The sequence below is a fragment of the Rana temporaria genome, chromosome 11 (genome assembly GCF_905171775.1).
Source record: "Rana temporaria chromosome 11, aRanTem1.1, whole genome shotgun sequence".
Classification (NCBI taxonomy): domain Eukaryota; kingdom Metazoa; phylum Chordata; class Amphibia; order Anura; family Ranidae; genus Rana; species Rana temporaria.
Genome location: NC_053499.1, coordinates 116,205,063 through 116,222,015, shown reverse-complemented (window position 1 = coordinate 116,222,015; position 16,953 = coordinate 116,205,063). Strand labels below are relative to the sequence as shown.

At 44.9% G+C, this 16,953-nt stretch overlaps 3 non-coding genes across 3 annotated transcripts; 2 read left to right on the top strand and 1 right to left on the bottom strand.

The window, feature by feature from the left end:
• The first annotated feature begins 8,512 nt into the window (after positions 1-8,512).
• On the top strand, positions 8,513-8,584 carry TRNAD-GUC. The gene has a single exon. It is a non-coding gene; the product is annotated as a tRNA-Asp (tRNA).
• Positions 8,585-8,894: 310 nt separating this feature from the next.
• Positions 8,895-8,966, bottom strand: TRNAQ-CUG. The gene has a single exon. It is a non-coding gene; the product is annotated as a tRNA-Gln (tRNA).
• A 6,740-nt stretch (positions 8,967-15,706) lies between these two features.
• Positions 15,707-15,788, top strand: TRNAS-UGA. Its single transcript has one exon. It is a non-coding gene; the product is annotated as a tRNA-Ser (tRNA).
• Positions 15,789-16,953: the final 1,165 nt, after the last annotated feature.

The following is a 16,953-nucleotide window of genomic DNA, read 5'->3' as shown; positions in this document are numbered from 1 at the left end:
CGCGTCGATAGCAGCTAAAATAAGAATTCATATATATTATGTTGAAGTACTACATATGTACATATATATTTTTGTCAACCAGATTTTCGATTCCCGGAAGCTTGCACCTAAAGTTTACTTCCCGACTTGATATATTTCCATCCTTATCTTATATGCCCCGTGGATGCACCCATCGAGGGACCACCAGCCATGTAAATACACACTATGACACTTTCTCATTTTATTTTAAGTCTGTATCTTGATTAATTTTTTTGTTTGACTAATATGCCACACTATATTATTGCAGATAAGTTTCTATCTCTCTGCTAACTCTATATTCCTCATCCTCGCCCTGAAGAAGCCCCACGGCGAAACGTGCGTTGGCGACTTCGGAGGAATGTACAGTGGTCATCTACTGTTGATGAATTTGTGACAATTTTTTTTTGAACTTATTTATTTTATGTATATTCTGTTTAATTTATTTATATGCTATTAAATTATATTTTTTTACAAAACCATACTTCCTTGGCCTTAAAGTCTGACCATCAATGTCCACTTGCTTGATATTGTTTCTTCCTTAATTTCCTCCTATAGGAGATATCTCGTTTGACTGACTGGTGCCACCTGTCCGTCTAAATTGGAGTATACAAAGGGCCGAGGTGGTATTGCATGCCACGTTTTGTGAACTTGTCTCTCCTCTCCGAGTAGAGGTAACTTCACCCAAGTTGACGGGTGTTTCTACACCCCCCGAATACACGCTGATTAGCGGTGTGTCAATGGAGGGGAGGGGGGAAATATTTTTTTCCCCCTCCTTTCCATTCTTTTTGATTATTTGGATGTTTTTGTTCATTTTTCTTTTTCTCCGGTTTTTCTCCCGGACACAAATGTTATTAAACCGGTTTAGGATAGCCTGTGATAGGATGAATACATGCCGGTTTTTTCTATGTCTTTTCCTCTATAACCTGATCTTTCTCTTCTCTTCTCGAGTTCACTTCTCTGTTGGTGCATCCCCCTCCCGAACTGAGATACAACTACAATGCCCGGGGCGTATCGGGCCTGAATCCTCGAAGCTTCAAAACCGTGAGTACAGACTGCCGAATCACCATGGCTGACGGGCCGCCTGTCAAATACACCATTCTTACACATAATGTGCAGGGTATCAATTCCCCCACTAAAAGAGCGAAGGCCTTCCAGCAATATCACAAGATGGGGGTGGATATTTTGCTCCTACAGGAGACACATTTTTCTAAGATTTCTGCCCCTAGATATTTAAATGCGAGATACACAACGGTGTATTCGTCTAATGGCCCTGATAAGAAACGGGGGGTTGCTATTTGTTTTGCCAAGAAGGTCCCATTCACGCCTACCACTGTACTTAGAGATAAGGAGGGTAGATATGTCATGGTGGTGGGGAAAATTAACGAGAGCGAGGTCACCTTCCTGTCGTACTATGCTCCTAATACGGGTCAACTAACTTTCTTTCGCACCATGCTGGAGATCATAATGCCCCATGTGGCGGGCCATGTGATCCTGGGAGGTGATAGCAACACGTCGCTAGATCGGGTTCTTGATAAATCGAACTCTGGGAATGGGATTTTAAAACACGCCTCTAGACTGAGTGGGGCACTGGCACGTCTTCTACATAGTTACGATCTGATAGATGTATGGAGGGATGCTCACCCAACTGATAGGGACTTTACACACTACTCTCATGTACACAGGACATATTCGCGCATAGACCATGTGTTCACGTTCTCTCCCCTGCTTTCGTTTGTCTCGTCTGCAAAGATACTCCCAATGGCATGGTCGGATCATTCTTCGGTTCAAGTAGTGCTAACTGATCTTTGGGCTAAATCAAGCCCACCGTCGTGGCGTATGAACGAGTCACTGCTTAACGATCCGATCTTTGAGGGAGAAATTGAGCAGGCGATACAAAACTATTTTAGAGAAAATTTGTCTTCAGTCTCCTCCCCGGTGACGCTATGGGCGGCCCATAAGGCCACGATTCGGGGCACGTTTATACAGCTTGCCACTAAGGTTAAGAGGGAGCGTGAACGCATGATATGTCAACAGGATGAAGAGTTGCGGCGCATCTTGCGCGAGCAAAAATCTAACCCACACCTCGATTTTAGATCTCAAATTGATGAAGCGCGTACAGCTCTGAATTTGAGTCTTACTACAAAGGCGGAGAAATATCTAAGGTGGTCGCGCCATAGATTTTACTCCTTGGGGGACAAACCGAATAAATTGCTGGCAAGAAAACTAACACCTAGGCCGTTTAATCCCGCTCTCCCTAAATTACGTCTGGGGACTGGCCAAGTCACCCAGAACCCCCACAAAATACTTTAAGAGTTTTCGTCGTTTTTCTCCAAACTATATAAATCTTCGGGTGATTTTAATCAAAATCAGGCAGAGGCATTTTTGCGAGATATACCCATCCCCAAGTTAACCAAAGACCATGTAGATCTAATGGAGGAAGAATTTACTATAGAGGAAACTGTGGCGGCCATTAAATCCCTGAACCCTTCTAAATCGCCTGGTCCGGATGGGTTTACTGGACACTATTACCGTAAATATACTGAAATCCTAGCACCGCGCCTTTGTGCCTTTTTCAATGGGTTGCGAAAAGGGCTCCCTCTCCCGTCACAGGAGAATAGGGCGTTCATACATGTCATCCCTAAGCCTAATAAGGATCATAGTGATTGCACAAACTATCGCCCAATTTCACTGATCAATGTGGATCTTAAATTACTGACAAAAATACTGGCCACTCGTGTGAACTCGTTTCTAGCTCGATATATCCACCCGGACCAGGTGGGGTTTGTACCACACAGACAGGCCCCAGATCAGACTAGGAGAATTATTGACATCATATCCGCGATAAACTCGGGCTGGGATGGCGGCGGACAGAGGGGAGCTCTACTGCTCTCGTTAGACCTGCAAAAAGCGTTTGATTCCCTGTCTTGGGACTATCTTTTTTTTATACTAGGACGATACGGGTTTGGTGCAAGATTCCTGACAACACTCCAAACGATATACAGCGCCCCTATTGCAAACTTGCTGGTCAAGGGCTATAAGTCTCGGGACATTTCTATAAATAGGGGTACCCGACAAGGTTGCCCGCTATCTCCTTTGTTGTTCATCCTGGCTTTGGAGCCCTTGACGACCAAGATTAGAATACATCCTGATATATTAGGGGTTAGTTGTGGAGGGCGGGAGCACAAATGTGCGCTGTTCGCGGACGACATGTTGATGCTCCTCTCCTCCCCGGTCTCCTCACTGCCTACTCTAAACGCGGTGCTGGGACATTTTGCGGCATTTACAGGTTTACGGGTCAATCATTCCAAATCCCAGGTTCTTGGCATTTCTTTACAACCCCATGTAGTTCGTGCTCTGCGCGGACACTACTCTTTTAGCTGGCAGGAAGAGGCACTCCCTTATCTGGGTATTTACTTAACTCCAACCCTTACTACGTTGTATCAGAAGAACTATCCCCCATTGTTTCGAAAGTTGCTGGAAGACCTTCAAAGGTGGTCAAACAAACCCCCGTTGTGGTTCGGCAGGCTGTATTCGGTCAAGATGACCATTTTACCAAAGGTGTTATACCTTTTCAGGACCCTCCCAATAGCTGTAGTTGGGGCGGACCTCAAGAGGTTTCAGGCTAAATTACTTGAGTACATATGGGACCATAAGAGGCCTAGGGTGAACAAGAAGACACTATACTCTCCGAAATCGGGCGGCGGTTTAGGTATGCCGGACCTTCTAAAATATTTCCATTCAGCTCAACTGGCCCAGTTGATCCGATTTCATACTGGTCGGTCCAGGCCGCTCTGGATGGGGTTGGAGTCCTCTCTGAACCCAGACAGAGAGGTCAGCCACCTTATGTGGCTGAGGGGACGGGATAGACCATCTATGATGTGCCCGTCGTTGTCGTTTTCCATGGGCCTCTGGGATTGCTTGTCAAAAACTTACAGATTCAAGTCGCCACACACCCTGATGGCGCCCTTATTTCACAATCCCCTGTTCACCCCGGGTCTCCGTCCCCAGGACTTCTCCTGGTGGACCAATAAGGGTTTATTGAGGATAGCAGATCTGTGCGATCATAAGGGGGCTTTGTCAAAAACGGTTCTGCAGGAGAAATACGGTCTTCCGAACTCTGAATACTTTAGATATGCTCAAATTGCGCATTTTCTAGAGTCTTTAAATCGCACTTCTGATCTTACTACATCTACGGCTATGGAACAACTCTGCAGAACCTTTGACAAACACTCCGGTCACATATCATTGATTTATGGACTGCTGTCTTCCGGTACCCAAAAAATGGCCTATATGACTAAGTGGGAACAGGATATTGGTATGGAACTGGACATGGCGGACTGGAGTAAGCTGATACAGGGAGCCTCTAAGTCATATATCAAAACCTCTATAATAGAGGCTAATTATAAAGTACTATTGCGTTGGTATATGGTACCTGCACGTATTGCTAGCTTTGTCCCGGGGGCGTCTCCGCGGTGCTTCAGGGGGTGCAGTGCGGATGGTACTATGTATCACATTTGGTGGACGTGCCAAAGGGTGAGACGATTTTGGATACGCACTTATAATTTTATCTACTCTCTAACCCAGGTGAATCTTGTTAAGTCGCCTCTCCATGCACTGCTGGGACGCCCGGTGGAGGGAACAACAAAACACTTGAGAAAACTGATAGCTTTTATCTTTGTGGCAGCTAGAATAACCATTGCCAAGTCTTGGAGGTCCCCCACTGTCCCATTTTGTCTACTTAAGTCTAAATTGTCTTGGATTTTGGTGAACGAGAGGATGTCAGCCATCCTGAACGACAGAGTAGCGTTTTTTGACAGGGTGTGGGACCCTTGGATCTCTTATCTCACGACGGTACATTGATCTGTGCCAATGAACGGGTTTATTCTATTCTGATACCTCCCTCTCGCCGCCGGGGTAGGGATGCACCATCCTCCCTTTTTTTTTTTTCCCCTTTCTTCTTCTCTTTTCTTCTTTTCCTTCCTTTTCCTCTTTATCTTTCTTACTTCTCTTTCCTCTCCTTTTTATACATTTATAAGGCTGTTTCCCATGGTTAATATATTGAATCAGCTTTAACTGACTGTTACTTGTTGACCCCATGGGTCTAGATAGTGCCTCAAATGACAGACCCGGGGCAGGGTCTAAGTTATCCGTCCTGATAGATGATTGCAGTAGGAGTACTAAAAGTTGAGTTAATGATCTGCTTGTGACCTGCAAAAATTTGTATCTATGCTAGTCCTCCGAATAGAGGCTATGATTGTTTCTCCCCCTCCCCCTCTCTTTTTTATTTCTGTACACCCTATTTTTTTTGTCTTGAAAAATTTAATAAAAAACTATTGGAAACGAAAAGTAAGGGTCCCAGCACTGAACCTTGGGGTACACCACTGATAACATTGGACCACTCAGAGTAAGAATCATTAACCACGACTCTCTGAATTCTGTCTTTCAGCCAGTTTTCTATCCATTTACAAACTGATATATCCAATCCTGTAGACCTTACACATGAGCCGTGTGTGCGGAACTGTATCGAACGCTTTTGCTAAATCCAAATATATCACGTCCACAGCCATGCCTCTGTCCAGGGTTTTACTTACCTCTTCATAAAAGGAAATCAGGTTTGTCTGACAACTTCTGTCTTTCATGAATCCAGGCTGTCTGCTGCTTAAATTGTTTTTTTCCAGCAAGAACTCATCCATGTGGTCTTTTATTAAACGTTCCAGTATCTTCCCAACTATAGAAGTTAGACTAACAGGTCTATAGTTACTTGGTAAAGACTTTGTTCCCTTTTTAAATATGGGCACCACATTGGCCCTGCGCCAATCCAGTGGTACTATTCCTGTCATTAATGAGTCCCTAAATATTAGATACAGTGGCTTTGAAATGACAGAGCTAGGATCCGTGGGTGGATGCCATCTGGTCCAGGTGCTTTATCCACCTTTATTCTGTCTAAATATTTCTGTCCGGGTAAGGAATACAGAAGTGGCTGGAAGGGATCACAGGCCGTCTTTATCAAGTTGGGAAAACCTAAAGCCTCAACATCAACGGTTGAAAGCCAGAAGTCCTTTTGACTCCTTACCCACTGTGGCAGAGCGAGGCTCTGTCCCAATGAAAATGGGATTAAAGTGGACACAGGGGCTGCATATCAGCTGAGTGCAGAGCGTAAATTTAAAAACAGAGAAAACTGCTCCATTTCTGCATGGGGCTCTGTGGCTTGGAGATCCTTCAGCGTCTTGGGTGGGATGGGATCCCCAACCCTGTGTTTGGGTTTTAAAGACAGCCTGCAGAGTGTGTGCCCAGGTGCACACAGCTCATAAAATGAAGGGCCTAGGAGAGCACAAGTGAGAGGAAGGTGGAGTTGGAGCAGTGACTGCTAGTGAGTGTCCCTGTGTGAAGATAGATGCTGTGTGCGTTGAAGGGCTTTAAGCTGTGTGCATCCAATGTGTGCATTGAGGGGCTTGAAGCTGTGTGCGTTTAAGGACCCCTAAGACTGTATGCATCCAAGACTGGGGGCCTGGAGGAGCTGCTGGTTTAAGTGACCAGTACCTATGGCAGCAGTGCTGTCGAAGAGTAGCCAGGTGGGCTGGTATTTTCAGTTATTTCTGAACATCGTTTAAACCCCTGCGTGGGATTCCTGAGTGGACTTTTGTTTTTCTCATTTAATAAACGTGGGCTACCAGGCCCTTATCGATATGTGCCTGTTTGATGTCGACTCACTACACGAAAACGCATCTACCACGAGAGCTAAACATCCCCAATATCACACCACTCAAACCAGTCCAGCAGGAGGGAGACTCAAATCCTTCGCCCAGGTTTGGGTGAAAAATTGCACGGATCAATGGGCAATCTCCACCTCCAGACAAAAGCTGCCCTCCACCCTTTTCCTTCCAACCCACCAAGATACCGGTCTCCAGAGAAAAGAAAGAGGCTCTCTTTCAATATATTCAGATACTTCTACACCAACAGGCAGTGCTACCGGTACCAGACTCTGAGAAACACTCGGGTTCTATCCCCCAGGCTTTTTAGTCCTCAAGAAATTGGGAGGCTGGAGGCCAGAATTGGACCTGAAGAGGCTGAACATGTACATCCAAGTAGAGAACTTTAAAATGGAGTCTTTAAACACAGTAACTATCAGTGCAGCCAAGGGACTGGATGGTCTCTATAGATCTCCAAGATGCATACCTTCACATCCCCATCCATCATCATTTCCAGCACTTTCTCGGGTTCCAGATAGGCGACCTGCACCTTCAATTTCAATGTCTTCCCTTTGGGATCTCATCAGCTCCCAGAACCTTTACCAAGGTTCTAGTGCCCATCCTAGTCCCCCTCCGAGAGAAGGGGATACAGATCCTGCACTAGACAACATACTGATTCTATCGCAGCACAGAGAAACTCTGGTAACACATGTGCAGCTGGTCCTGAACACCTTGAACCAATTTGGTTGGCTTGTCAACTACTCAAAGTTTTCATATGCGGGCACGTCTTGCGTATGCTTCTGCGTGCAAGCTTGTCGGGACAAGCGCTTTAATTTTTTTCTTATTTATTTTACTTTTTTTTTACACTGTCCTTTTAAAAAGGATTACAGGACTATTACAGGAAATATAAACATCCCTTGTAATAGAAAAAAAAGCATGACAGGACATCTTAAAGTGGAGGTTTACCCTAAAACAATTATCTAACATTAAATCCAGCATACTAACGACATGTACAGTATGCTGGCATTTTTTTAAATTTTTTGCCGTACATACCGTTATATTGTTATTTTCCCCCCGGCTTCTAAATCCTGCGGGACTGGGCGTTCCTATTGAGAGGTTAGATGATTGACGTCTGGTGAAAAACTTCCCATGTCGCATAAGGCGCGTCACCAGTTTTCCGTAAATAGCCGACCTACGAGTCGGCTCTATACGGTGCCTGCGCCCGCCGTGAAGAGCTGACCGCGCAGGCGCCATATAGAGCCGACTCACAGGTCGGCTATTTACGGAAAACTGGTGATGCGCTTTATGCGCCATGGGAAGTTTTTCACCAGACGTCAATCATCTAACCTCTCAATAGGAACCCCCTCCCCCGCCTGGAAGTGCTGAATCATATACATGCGCAGCGCAGTGGGGCCACTCTACCAAAGTAAATCTGCGGTAATAGAAAGACTCTTACCAGCCCAAGGATCCAGCACTGTCTTCACCCGGGCTGGTTTAGAAGCTGGTTCCTCACTGTGCATGCATGACCTGTGCTATCTGAATGGTCCAGAAGCCTCCTGGAACCCGCAATGTGTCTCAGAAGGTTGCGGGCAGGGAGGGAAGAAGACCAAACTTCAACTCAGATCACTTTTCTTTCTTTCTTTTTTTTGGGCATCGATTTTTGACAGGTACATGCTCCCAGGGGAAAAAAAATGTTTACAACAAGGAAGGATCAGTACAAGTCAATTTTCCCAAACATGTAGGATGTGACAAGCTGGCTAGCTTTTAGTTTTAGCCAGAAAACTTAGTTCAGTCTTCATAGCCACTCCTCGTTAGTATAGTGGTCAGTATCCCCGCCTGTCACGCGGGAGACCGGGGTTCAATTCCCCGACGGGGAGGCACAAATGTTTTTATTTAATTTACATTGATATTAAAATAATTCTCACATCACTTTAATTATTAGAGTTTAGATTTAGCACTATTTTATTTCCACCACTGCACTATATCTTACAGCCATATTTAGTATCATTGAAGCAAATGCTGTTCTTGTAGGTTCATGAATTCTTTTTTTTGTACTTATCCAAAAGTGAATTGTTTTCATCAATGTACACCTTTGTTTGTTTGTTTGGATTTTCTATGGCATTTAGAATATATATACTTTCTGTACATTCAGATTATGATGAAGAAAACAGTATGAAAACTAAAGCAAGGTCCCACCGAGATTTGAACTCGGATCGCTGGATTCAGAGTCCAGAGTGCTAACCATTACACCATGGAACCAGATGTATAAACAGCCTGTATTTTTTTTTTATGAAACTCATTACATATATACCATTCCTCTTTAATTGTTACATTTATTATATTAACACAGAAAAAAATGTCTTTAAAAAACAAACACTAGACAATGAGCCAACTCTGGCCAAACATAATTAGCTGACTCAACAAAGAAAACTAATTAGTGAAATGAGTTATCGGGCTCTTCCCTGCCCCCCACCCCCCTACAGTTCCAAAGCAAAAGGATGAGTGTGCCAAGTAGTTCAGTTCATTACTATTCAGTACTATTTTGATGAGCTACTGTAGGATTATTAACCACTAGCCGACCAGCCGCCGCAGTTATACGGGTTGGCTCGGCAGCACAAAATCACGTAATTATATGTCTCTTCGCATTTCAGCCGGCGGGAGCGATCACCTCCGGGCACCCGCCATCTCTCCACTCTCCTCTCCTGTACATACTGCCCACTTTCATACCCTCCACACTCCTCTCCTGTACATACTACCCTCTGTCATACCCCCACTCTCCTCTCCTGTACATACTGCCCACTTTCATACCCTCCACACTCCTCTCCTGTACATACTACCCTCTGTCATACCCCCACACTCCTCTCCTGTACATACTGCCCACTTTCATACCCTCCACACTCCTCTCCTGTACATACTACCCTCTGTCATACCCCCACACTCCTCTCCTGTACATACTGCCCACTGGCATACCCTCCAAACTCCTCTGCTGCGCATACTGCCCACTGTTATACCCTTCACACTCCTCTCCTGCACATAGTGCATTTTGCCATACCCTCCGCACTCCTCTCCTGTACATAGTGCCCGCTGTTAGACCCTCCACATTCCTCTCCCTCACCTGCACATACTTCCCACTTTTATACCATCCATACTCCTCTCCTACGCCTCTTACCCACAAAAACAGTTCTTTAAAATGATACTGAATATCCTCAATGTTACCAGCTCTAGAATGGACACACTTTTGTTAGTTCAACTAAAGGAAATCTTCTCATATTTGTTCTGCCCCATTATTAGTACTAATTTAATTTTGTGATTACTACTATGATGTATAGAGGAACATCGGGGATCTCAGCTACTCTAAATATTGCACTTGTAAAAAAAAAAGTGTCCCTGAAAATATTTTTGAAATGTTGGCAACTGTGCAGTTAGGCACTGCCCAAGGGCCAACGGGTCAGTAGGGGGCCCCATGAGAGGCTCCTGGGATCCTCTGATATTAAAGCGGTAATAAACTTTGCCAACATTACTACTTTTTAGAGGCCCTGAGGTAGGTTATGCCACAACGTACAAGAATGCACAGCATATTAGCACATTAGGGTACACTTAAATTGTCAGACTGAGCCCTCCAGTGCTGCGCTGTGATCAATCCGGTCGGGGCCCGGGAGCTTCCATCTTCACCCGGTCTTCCTTCTGGGTTTGCTGCCTTCGGTTACTTGCCTTGGCCATGCTGCGTTGATGTAATTCCCACGCATGCGCATCTTCTCACTTTCTCCCTCATCCTCCCTCACCCCTCTCTTTTCCTCTCTCTCTCAACCTCCCTCTCTCTCTTTAATTTAATTTGTTATAACAAAAAAATTGTTTGTTATTTATATTAGGGCTGGGGAAATTAAAGATTAATTCCCCGATTTAATATATAATTTTTTTGATCGATCAAAATTCTTGAAGTCACCGGACAGCCTTGACAGTGAGACTTTCCCTGCTGGATGCGAGCAAACTGCACCCATTGGATTGAGGTACCTTTGCATCTGTGGAGCAGGAGGATGCATCAGGCTCAATCAGGGGAAGGGGGCAAAAATAACCATTGTTTTCCTGTCCTAAGCAGTTTTGTGCAGACAATTCTTTGTGTATCTGCAACATCTTTTCCGTGCGAAAGACTGTTCAGTTCTTCAGGGTATATTGTCAATAAAATGCGATCATGTCTGCTTCCAGAAAATGTAAACACTCTGGTATGTCTGCGTGACTGGTTAAAGTGAAGCCTACTTGCCTACTATAAAGTGACTGACAGTCAATATACTAGATATGTTTTATAATTAAAGTTAAACTAATTTGCTTTTTGTTTTTCTTAAAGTTTAATAAGAAAAAATTACTTACGTCAGTGCTACAGTTTGAATTTAAAACGTATTTGTGTGAACTGTGAAGTTAAGTCATGGATTGTGGAAACTAACTAGTGTCGGGTGATTGTATATAGTGTATACCACATTCACCACTGACTAATGCAGAGTTGCAATGCAAGGAGATCAGCTAAAAGTAGTTGGATCTGTATGTGCGTTATAATTAATCGAGATTAATCGATTAACCACTTGCTTACTGGGCACATATACCCCCCTCCTGCCCAGGTGAAGTTTCAGCTTTCGGCACTGTGTCGCTTTAACTAACAATTGCGCGGTCGTGCGACGTGGCTCCCAAACAAAATTGATGTCCCTTTTTCCCCACAAATAGAGCTTTCTTTTGGTGGTATTTGATCGCCTGTGCGGTTTTTATTTTTTGCACTATAAACAAAAAAGAGCGACAATTTTGAAAAAAATAAATATCCCAATTTAAAAAAAAAAACTTTTTTTTTTCTCAGTTTAGGCCGATACGTATTCTTCTACATATTTTTGGTAAAAAAAAAAAATCGCAATAAGCGACTGGTTTGCGCAAAAGTTTATAGCACCTACAAAATAGGGGACAGAATTATTTATTTATTTATTTTTTTACTAGAAATGGCGGCGATCTGCGATTTTTATTGGGACTGCGACGTTTTGGCGGACACATCGGACACTTTTGACACATTTTTGGCGCCATTCACATTTATACTGCAATCAGTGCTATAAATATGCACTAATTACAGTATAAATGTGACTGGCATTGAAGGGGTTAACACTAGGGGGTGAGGAAGGGGTTAAATGTGTACCCTAATTAGTGTTCTAACTGTGGGGGAAGGGGGGTGACTGGGGGGGTGACCTATGTACAAGGGACACAGATCGGTCTCCTCTCCAGAGACAGGACGCTGTCTCTGTGTAAAACGGCAATGACAGATGATCTCATATGTTTACATATGAGATCATCTCTCATTGGCCGCACAGATCGCATCGCAAACGGCCACTTTGATTGGCCGTTCGCGGCGATCTGTGATTGGCTGTGTCCAAGAGACATCGGCCAGCACAGCAGTTCCCCGCTACGCGCTCTGGAGCGCGCGCGGGGAACGCGCAAAGGGGCGGACGTCAATTGACGTCCACTTGGATTTTCGGATCCGCGCTGTAGCCGTCATTTGACTATAGCACGGATCCCAAGAGGTTAAAAAAAAAAACGATTAAATCGAACATGAAAATTTTAATCAGTAACAGCCCTTATTTATTTATTTATAAAAGGCCCCACCAACCAAAATCCTCAGCACCAGGCCCATGATGTTCTTAATATGGCCCTTTCTGCACATCTCAGTTACTCACCCATCCACCAAATCCAGCATTGTCCAGCTGAGGTCCTCTCATCATGCTCTGCCACCAATCGAGCTTGGCCCGCCATGTTGTTTCTGATGTCATCAAAAAGCCGCTGGCTTTTCAGGGTTCAGCATGCGGGCCTCCCAATGCCACTAGGCCTACCCCCCTGCTCCTCTGTGAATGAAGCGGTAAGGCCTCCTGGGATATGTGACATAGCGGGCATAGTACATGTCATTAGCCTAGGCAAATGACAAGTATTGGAGGCAGGATCAAAAAGCCTTTTTCTGAAAAAAGGGTAAAAAAAAAAAAAAATAGCTGCTATACAGGTAATGGAGCTGAGGAGGGGTGGACAGACGGCACTTAGGATTTATAGATGAAAATCTGCTTTTAGGCATGTGGCAGCAAAAGGACAACATAGGAATGGGAGGCTGATATATTGCACACCCCTTCCATCTGCAGTCCTCTTGCAGCCCATTGTCCCAGGCAAGTGCATGGAGCTGACACCAGAGACAGTTATCCATCTTCTACTCAGACTTTTACTGGGTGTCCCTCTCTTGTTCATGGTTTAACTTGCCAGTACCGGTAGAACTTACTAGAGGTCTTTCCTCCTCCTTCCCTCCTTCTCCTACCCACCGGTGTTCAGCTACTGCCAAATGAATGGGGATTGGTTCAGCTGCTGCAGGGGATCTTCAGGATGGAGAGTGGGGAAGGGGCCAGTAAATATGTTATTTACTGGCCACTTCATTGTCTGAACACGGTGAGTGATTGGTACTAATTACTCACTGTGTTCATTTGTAACTGGAACAAACTGCAGAGATGGAGGTTGAGGACTGTGTCCTTAATCTGTCATTGTTTTAAAAGTGAGACATCAGGGGTCTATTTAGATCCCTGATATTTCAGCAAAGCCCCTAAACAGGTATGATAAAACATTTAAATAATAATAAAAAGTAAAAAATAATTTAATAAAATTGTAAAAAAAAAAAACTAAAAGAAAGTACTGACACTGTCCACTGCCCTACTGACACCAACCACTGTTTTACTGACACCATCTTTTGCCCTACTGACATTGTGCACTGCTCTACTGACTTACATCATCCATTGCCCTACTGACACCAATCTCTGCCTTCCTGACATTTCCACCGCTCTACTGACACTGTTCACTGCCCTTCTGATGCCATCCACTGCTCTACTGACACCGACCACTGCTCTGCTTACTCCATCCACTGCTCTACCGACACTGATTACTGCTTTACTGACACCATCCACTTCTCTACTGCCAGCATCCTCTACCCTACTAACACTGTCTACTTCTCCACTGACACCATCCACTGCCCCACTGACACTGTCAACACACCATCTACTACCCTAGTGACACTGCCTATTTTCCATCTGTCTGGCGGGTGGGATCGGATGAAAACGGACAGTCGGTCCATTTTCATTCGATCTCCCCATAGAGGATAGAAGGATTCTTGACAGGTCCATCTCTGCACAGTGAGTGGAGATGGATCTGCCATCCGCCTGCTCAACAGGGATTAGCGGATCGATCCCCGGGTGAGCAAAGCGGAGTCCGCCGGGCAGATCGCCCATGTGAAAGGACCCATAGAGCTTTCTTTTGGTGGTATTTGGTCAAAACTAGGTTTTTTATTTTTTTGCTATATGAAAAAATACCAAAAATTTGTTTCTCATACCTGCAGAGAGATTGTTCCCTCTGTACAGAGCCCTGTGTTGTGTGTCAACACAGAGCTTTGGGCTTTGATCCTGGCCATGAATCATTGGCCGGGACTTGCAGACAGGCTTCCGCTGTGTACAATTATGGTGGGCATCTGGGAGGCGCACAAGCGTGCCTAAAACCCAGGAATGCCCTAAACACGGGAGCATGCAGCAATGTACGGGTACGTCACTTTACCTGTGTAGCCCGCCTATAATTGCGGGTGGGTGGTCCACATGTGGTTAGTTTTAAATGGGTTATTTAATCATTTTTTCAGCCTGAGGTAAATCAGATGAAAAAGGCATGATAAATAGGTCAGGAGTGGGATTTAAACACACGCCTCCATTCGGAGACCAGAACACCCACTTTGGGTAGAATATCAATCTTGAGTCTGGCATCTTAGACCACTCAGCTATCCTGACATGTAGGAAGCATTAACTTCCTTTTAATTACAATATACATAGCTTAAAGTGGATGTAAACCCTCTGATACTACTTTCACCTACAGGTAAGCCTACATTAAGGCTTACCTGTAGGTGCTTGCAATATCTCCTTAACCTACATGGTTAAGGAGATATTTGCAGAAAATTGGGCACCGATGTCTACGGCGAATGTGCGCTGTAAACAACGGTGCAGGCGCACTGAGCACGCCAGGTCTTGAATGGAAATATGCCGGAAAATACCAGTTCCGTGGGAATCGTGTCGGTTCCATGCGCATGTGTGGGAGTGACGCCATCGCCGCTCCGGCCAATCACAGCGCCGGAGCGGCGAAAACCCGGAAGTAACCTCCGGGAGAGATGGCTGCGGCTGGAGGGGAAGGCGAGGACGGCTTTGAGGGGCTTCGATCTAAGGTAAGTAATACGTAATGAGCTAGTATGTATTTTAGTTGCTGAGGCTGTTTCTTTACAGAACAGCATTAGTATTGATGAGCTCTATAGAACTTTGCATTGCAAAAGGGAGCTGATACACCCTATCCTAGAATTATCAACCTACAGATCTGGGGTCCTCTGCGCAAATACAAGCAATCGCACTATAATAAAACAAGCTCTGGATCGGGAGTGGAGCGCAGGATGGCACACAGCCACTAGGTGGCAGCCCGGTCCATGTACGTAGTTATGACGTAAGTAGTTACATGGCAGTTGCGTTCGTTGCAGTTGTTAAGTGCAGACTGTGCAATGTTGTACGCATTCCTCTATTGTTCTCTGCTCAGATAAGTATTTCTGCAATCATATTTATCCATGCCAACGTGTGTGTCAAATTTTGATAGTTTAAGCAACTACATTCTACCCAATTTAAGATCCTTAGATGTTAATTGCTGAGCTAAATGCGTCAAAGTACGTATTAGGACGCACAATTTTAGGCTAGATCTTTGGGATAAAGGGCAATGTTGTCATATACAGGAAATCTGGTTGCGTCAACCATGGAATTGGCATATTGCGTACCTGCATGTTGTATAAGAGATGATCCGAGCGCGGATTGTAAAGTTATAGGAGTATCTCTATATAACAACTATTATAACATTGCCCTCTGTAGAGCCCTTATAGAGATAGGGAAGTATATCAGTAATAGATATAGATGTAAACAAGCTCATGTTAGCTTGTAGTCGTGGCCGAGTGGTTAAGGCGATGGACTTGAAATCCATTGGGGTTTCCCCGCGCAGGTTCGAATCCTGCCGACTACGATTAATCTTTTCAGCTTAATACTTTTGAGTTTAACAGATTATAGTTTTTAAGAGGAAAGTTCCTCGTAGCTGTCTATAATTGTACTTTGCATTGGGATTAAGGCTAAATTTTGCACCTGCTCCAGAATACAACGCACAGACACTAGTGGGGTGGCACAGTGCGCTATTTTCTTTATTTTGTTACTTGGCACTTCATTCAAGTCTTTGCACTGCAGTGCGGTAATATGCGGTGCTGTGCGAATGCGATACGATGCCTGCATAATTTTACCCCAGCTCACATCAACGCTATTGAAAGTTATGCAGTTTGCCTCATCTTTTGCGTTGTGTATGCCCAGCTCAGCACAGTGGCAGTGATTTGAACCAGACCTAAAGCGGTGTTCCGCCCCAATTTTTTTTTATTAAAACCAGCAGCTACACATACTGCAGCTGCTGTTTTTTAATAAATGGACACTTACCCGTCCTGGAGTCCAGCGATGTCTGCACCCGCAGCTGATGTTTCCATCAGCTGTCGGGTGCTCCCGCTGCCATTGCGGGTAAGGGTACCCGGCAGTGTAGCCTTTCGGCTTCACGCCGGGAACCCTACTGCGCATTCGCAAGGTCTACTCCTCTCTCCTACTGGCCCGGGGAGGAGGGAGCCCCTCCATGACGTCACGGGCCGTGGCCCGGACTCCCGTAAGTGGGAAAGGATACCTGTCCTCTCCCCCCTCTCCCCTGAAAGGTGCTAATTGTGGCACCGGAGGGGGTGGGGAATCCGATGAGCGAAAGTTCCAATTATGGGTGAAACTCCGCTTTAACTAGAGCTTTTGATGGCTAACCTTTTCGATTAGGTTCCCTTTAAACCTGAGCATACTGCAGCGACACCTACTGCGCCACGTTTTTATTTTAGCTTTTTTTGCAAGTTTTTGTATTGCGTTTTTGAAGCAGCACCAATCATTCGAGTGAGCCTCCCTTTGGTGCAAAATTGCACCAAAAAAGCTCAGGTACCATGTTTTGGCACAGAGCCAGGAGCATTTGGCATTGCGGTTGCAGTGATTCTTGTGGTTCTTATCGCACTTCAATTGCGGAAAAATTGCACTGCATTTGGGGTGCTAATAACCAATTAGGATCGGGCCTATTTTTCAGACTCAGTGTTTACAAGTTAAATAAAAAAAATGTGTTGCTAGAA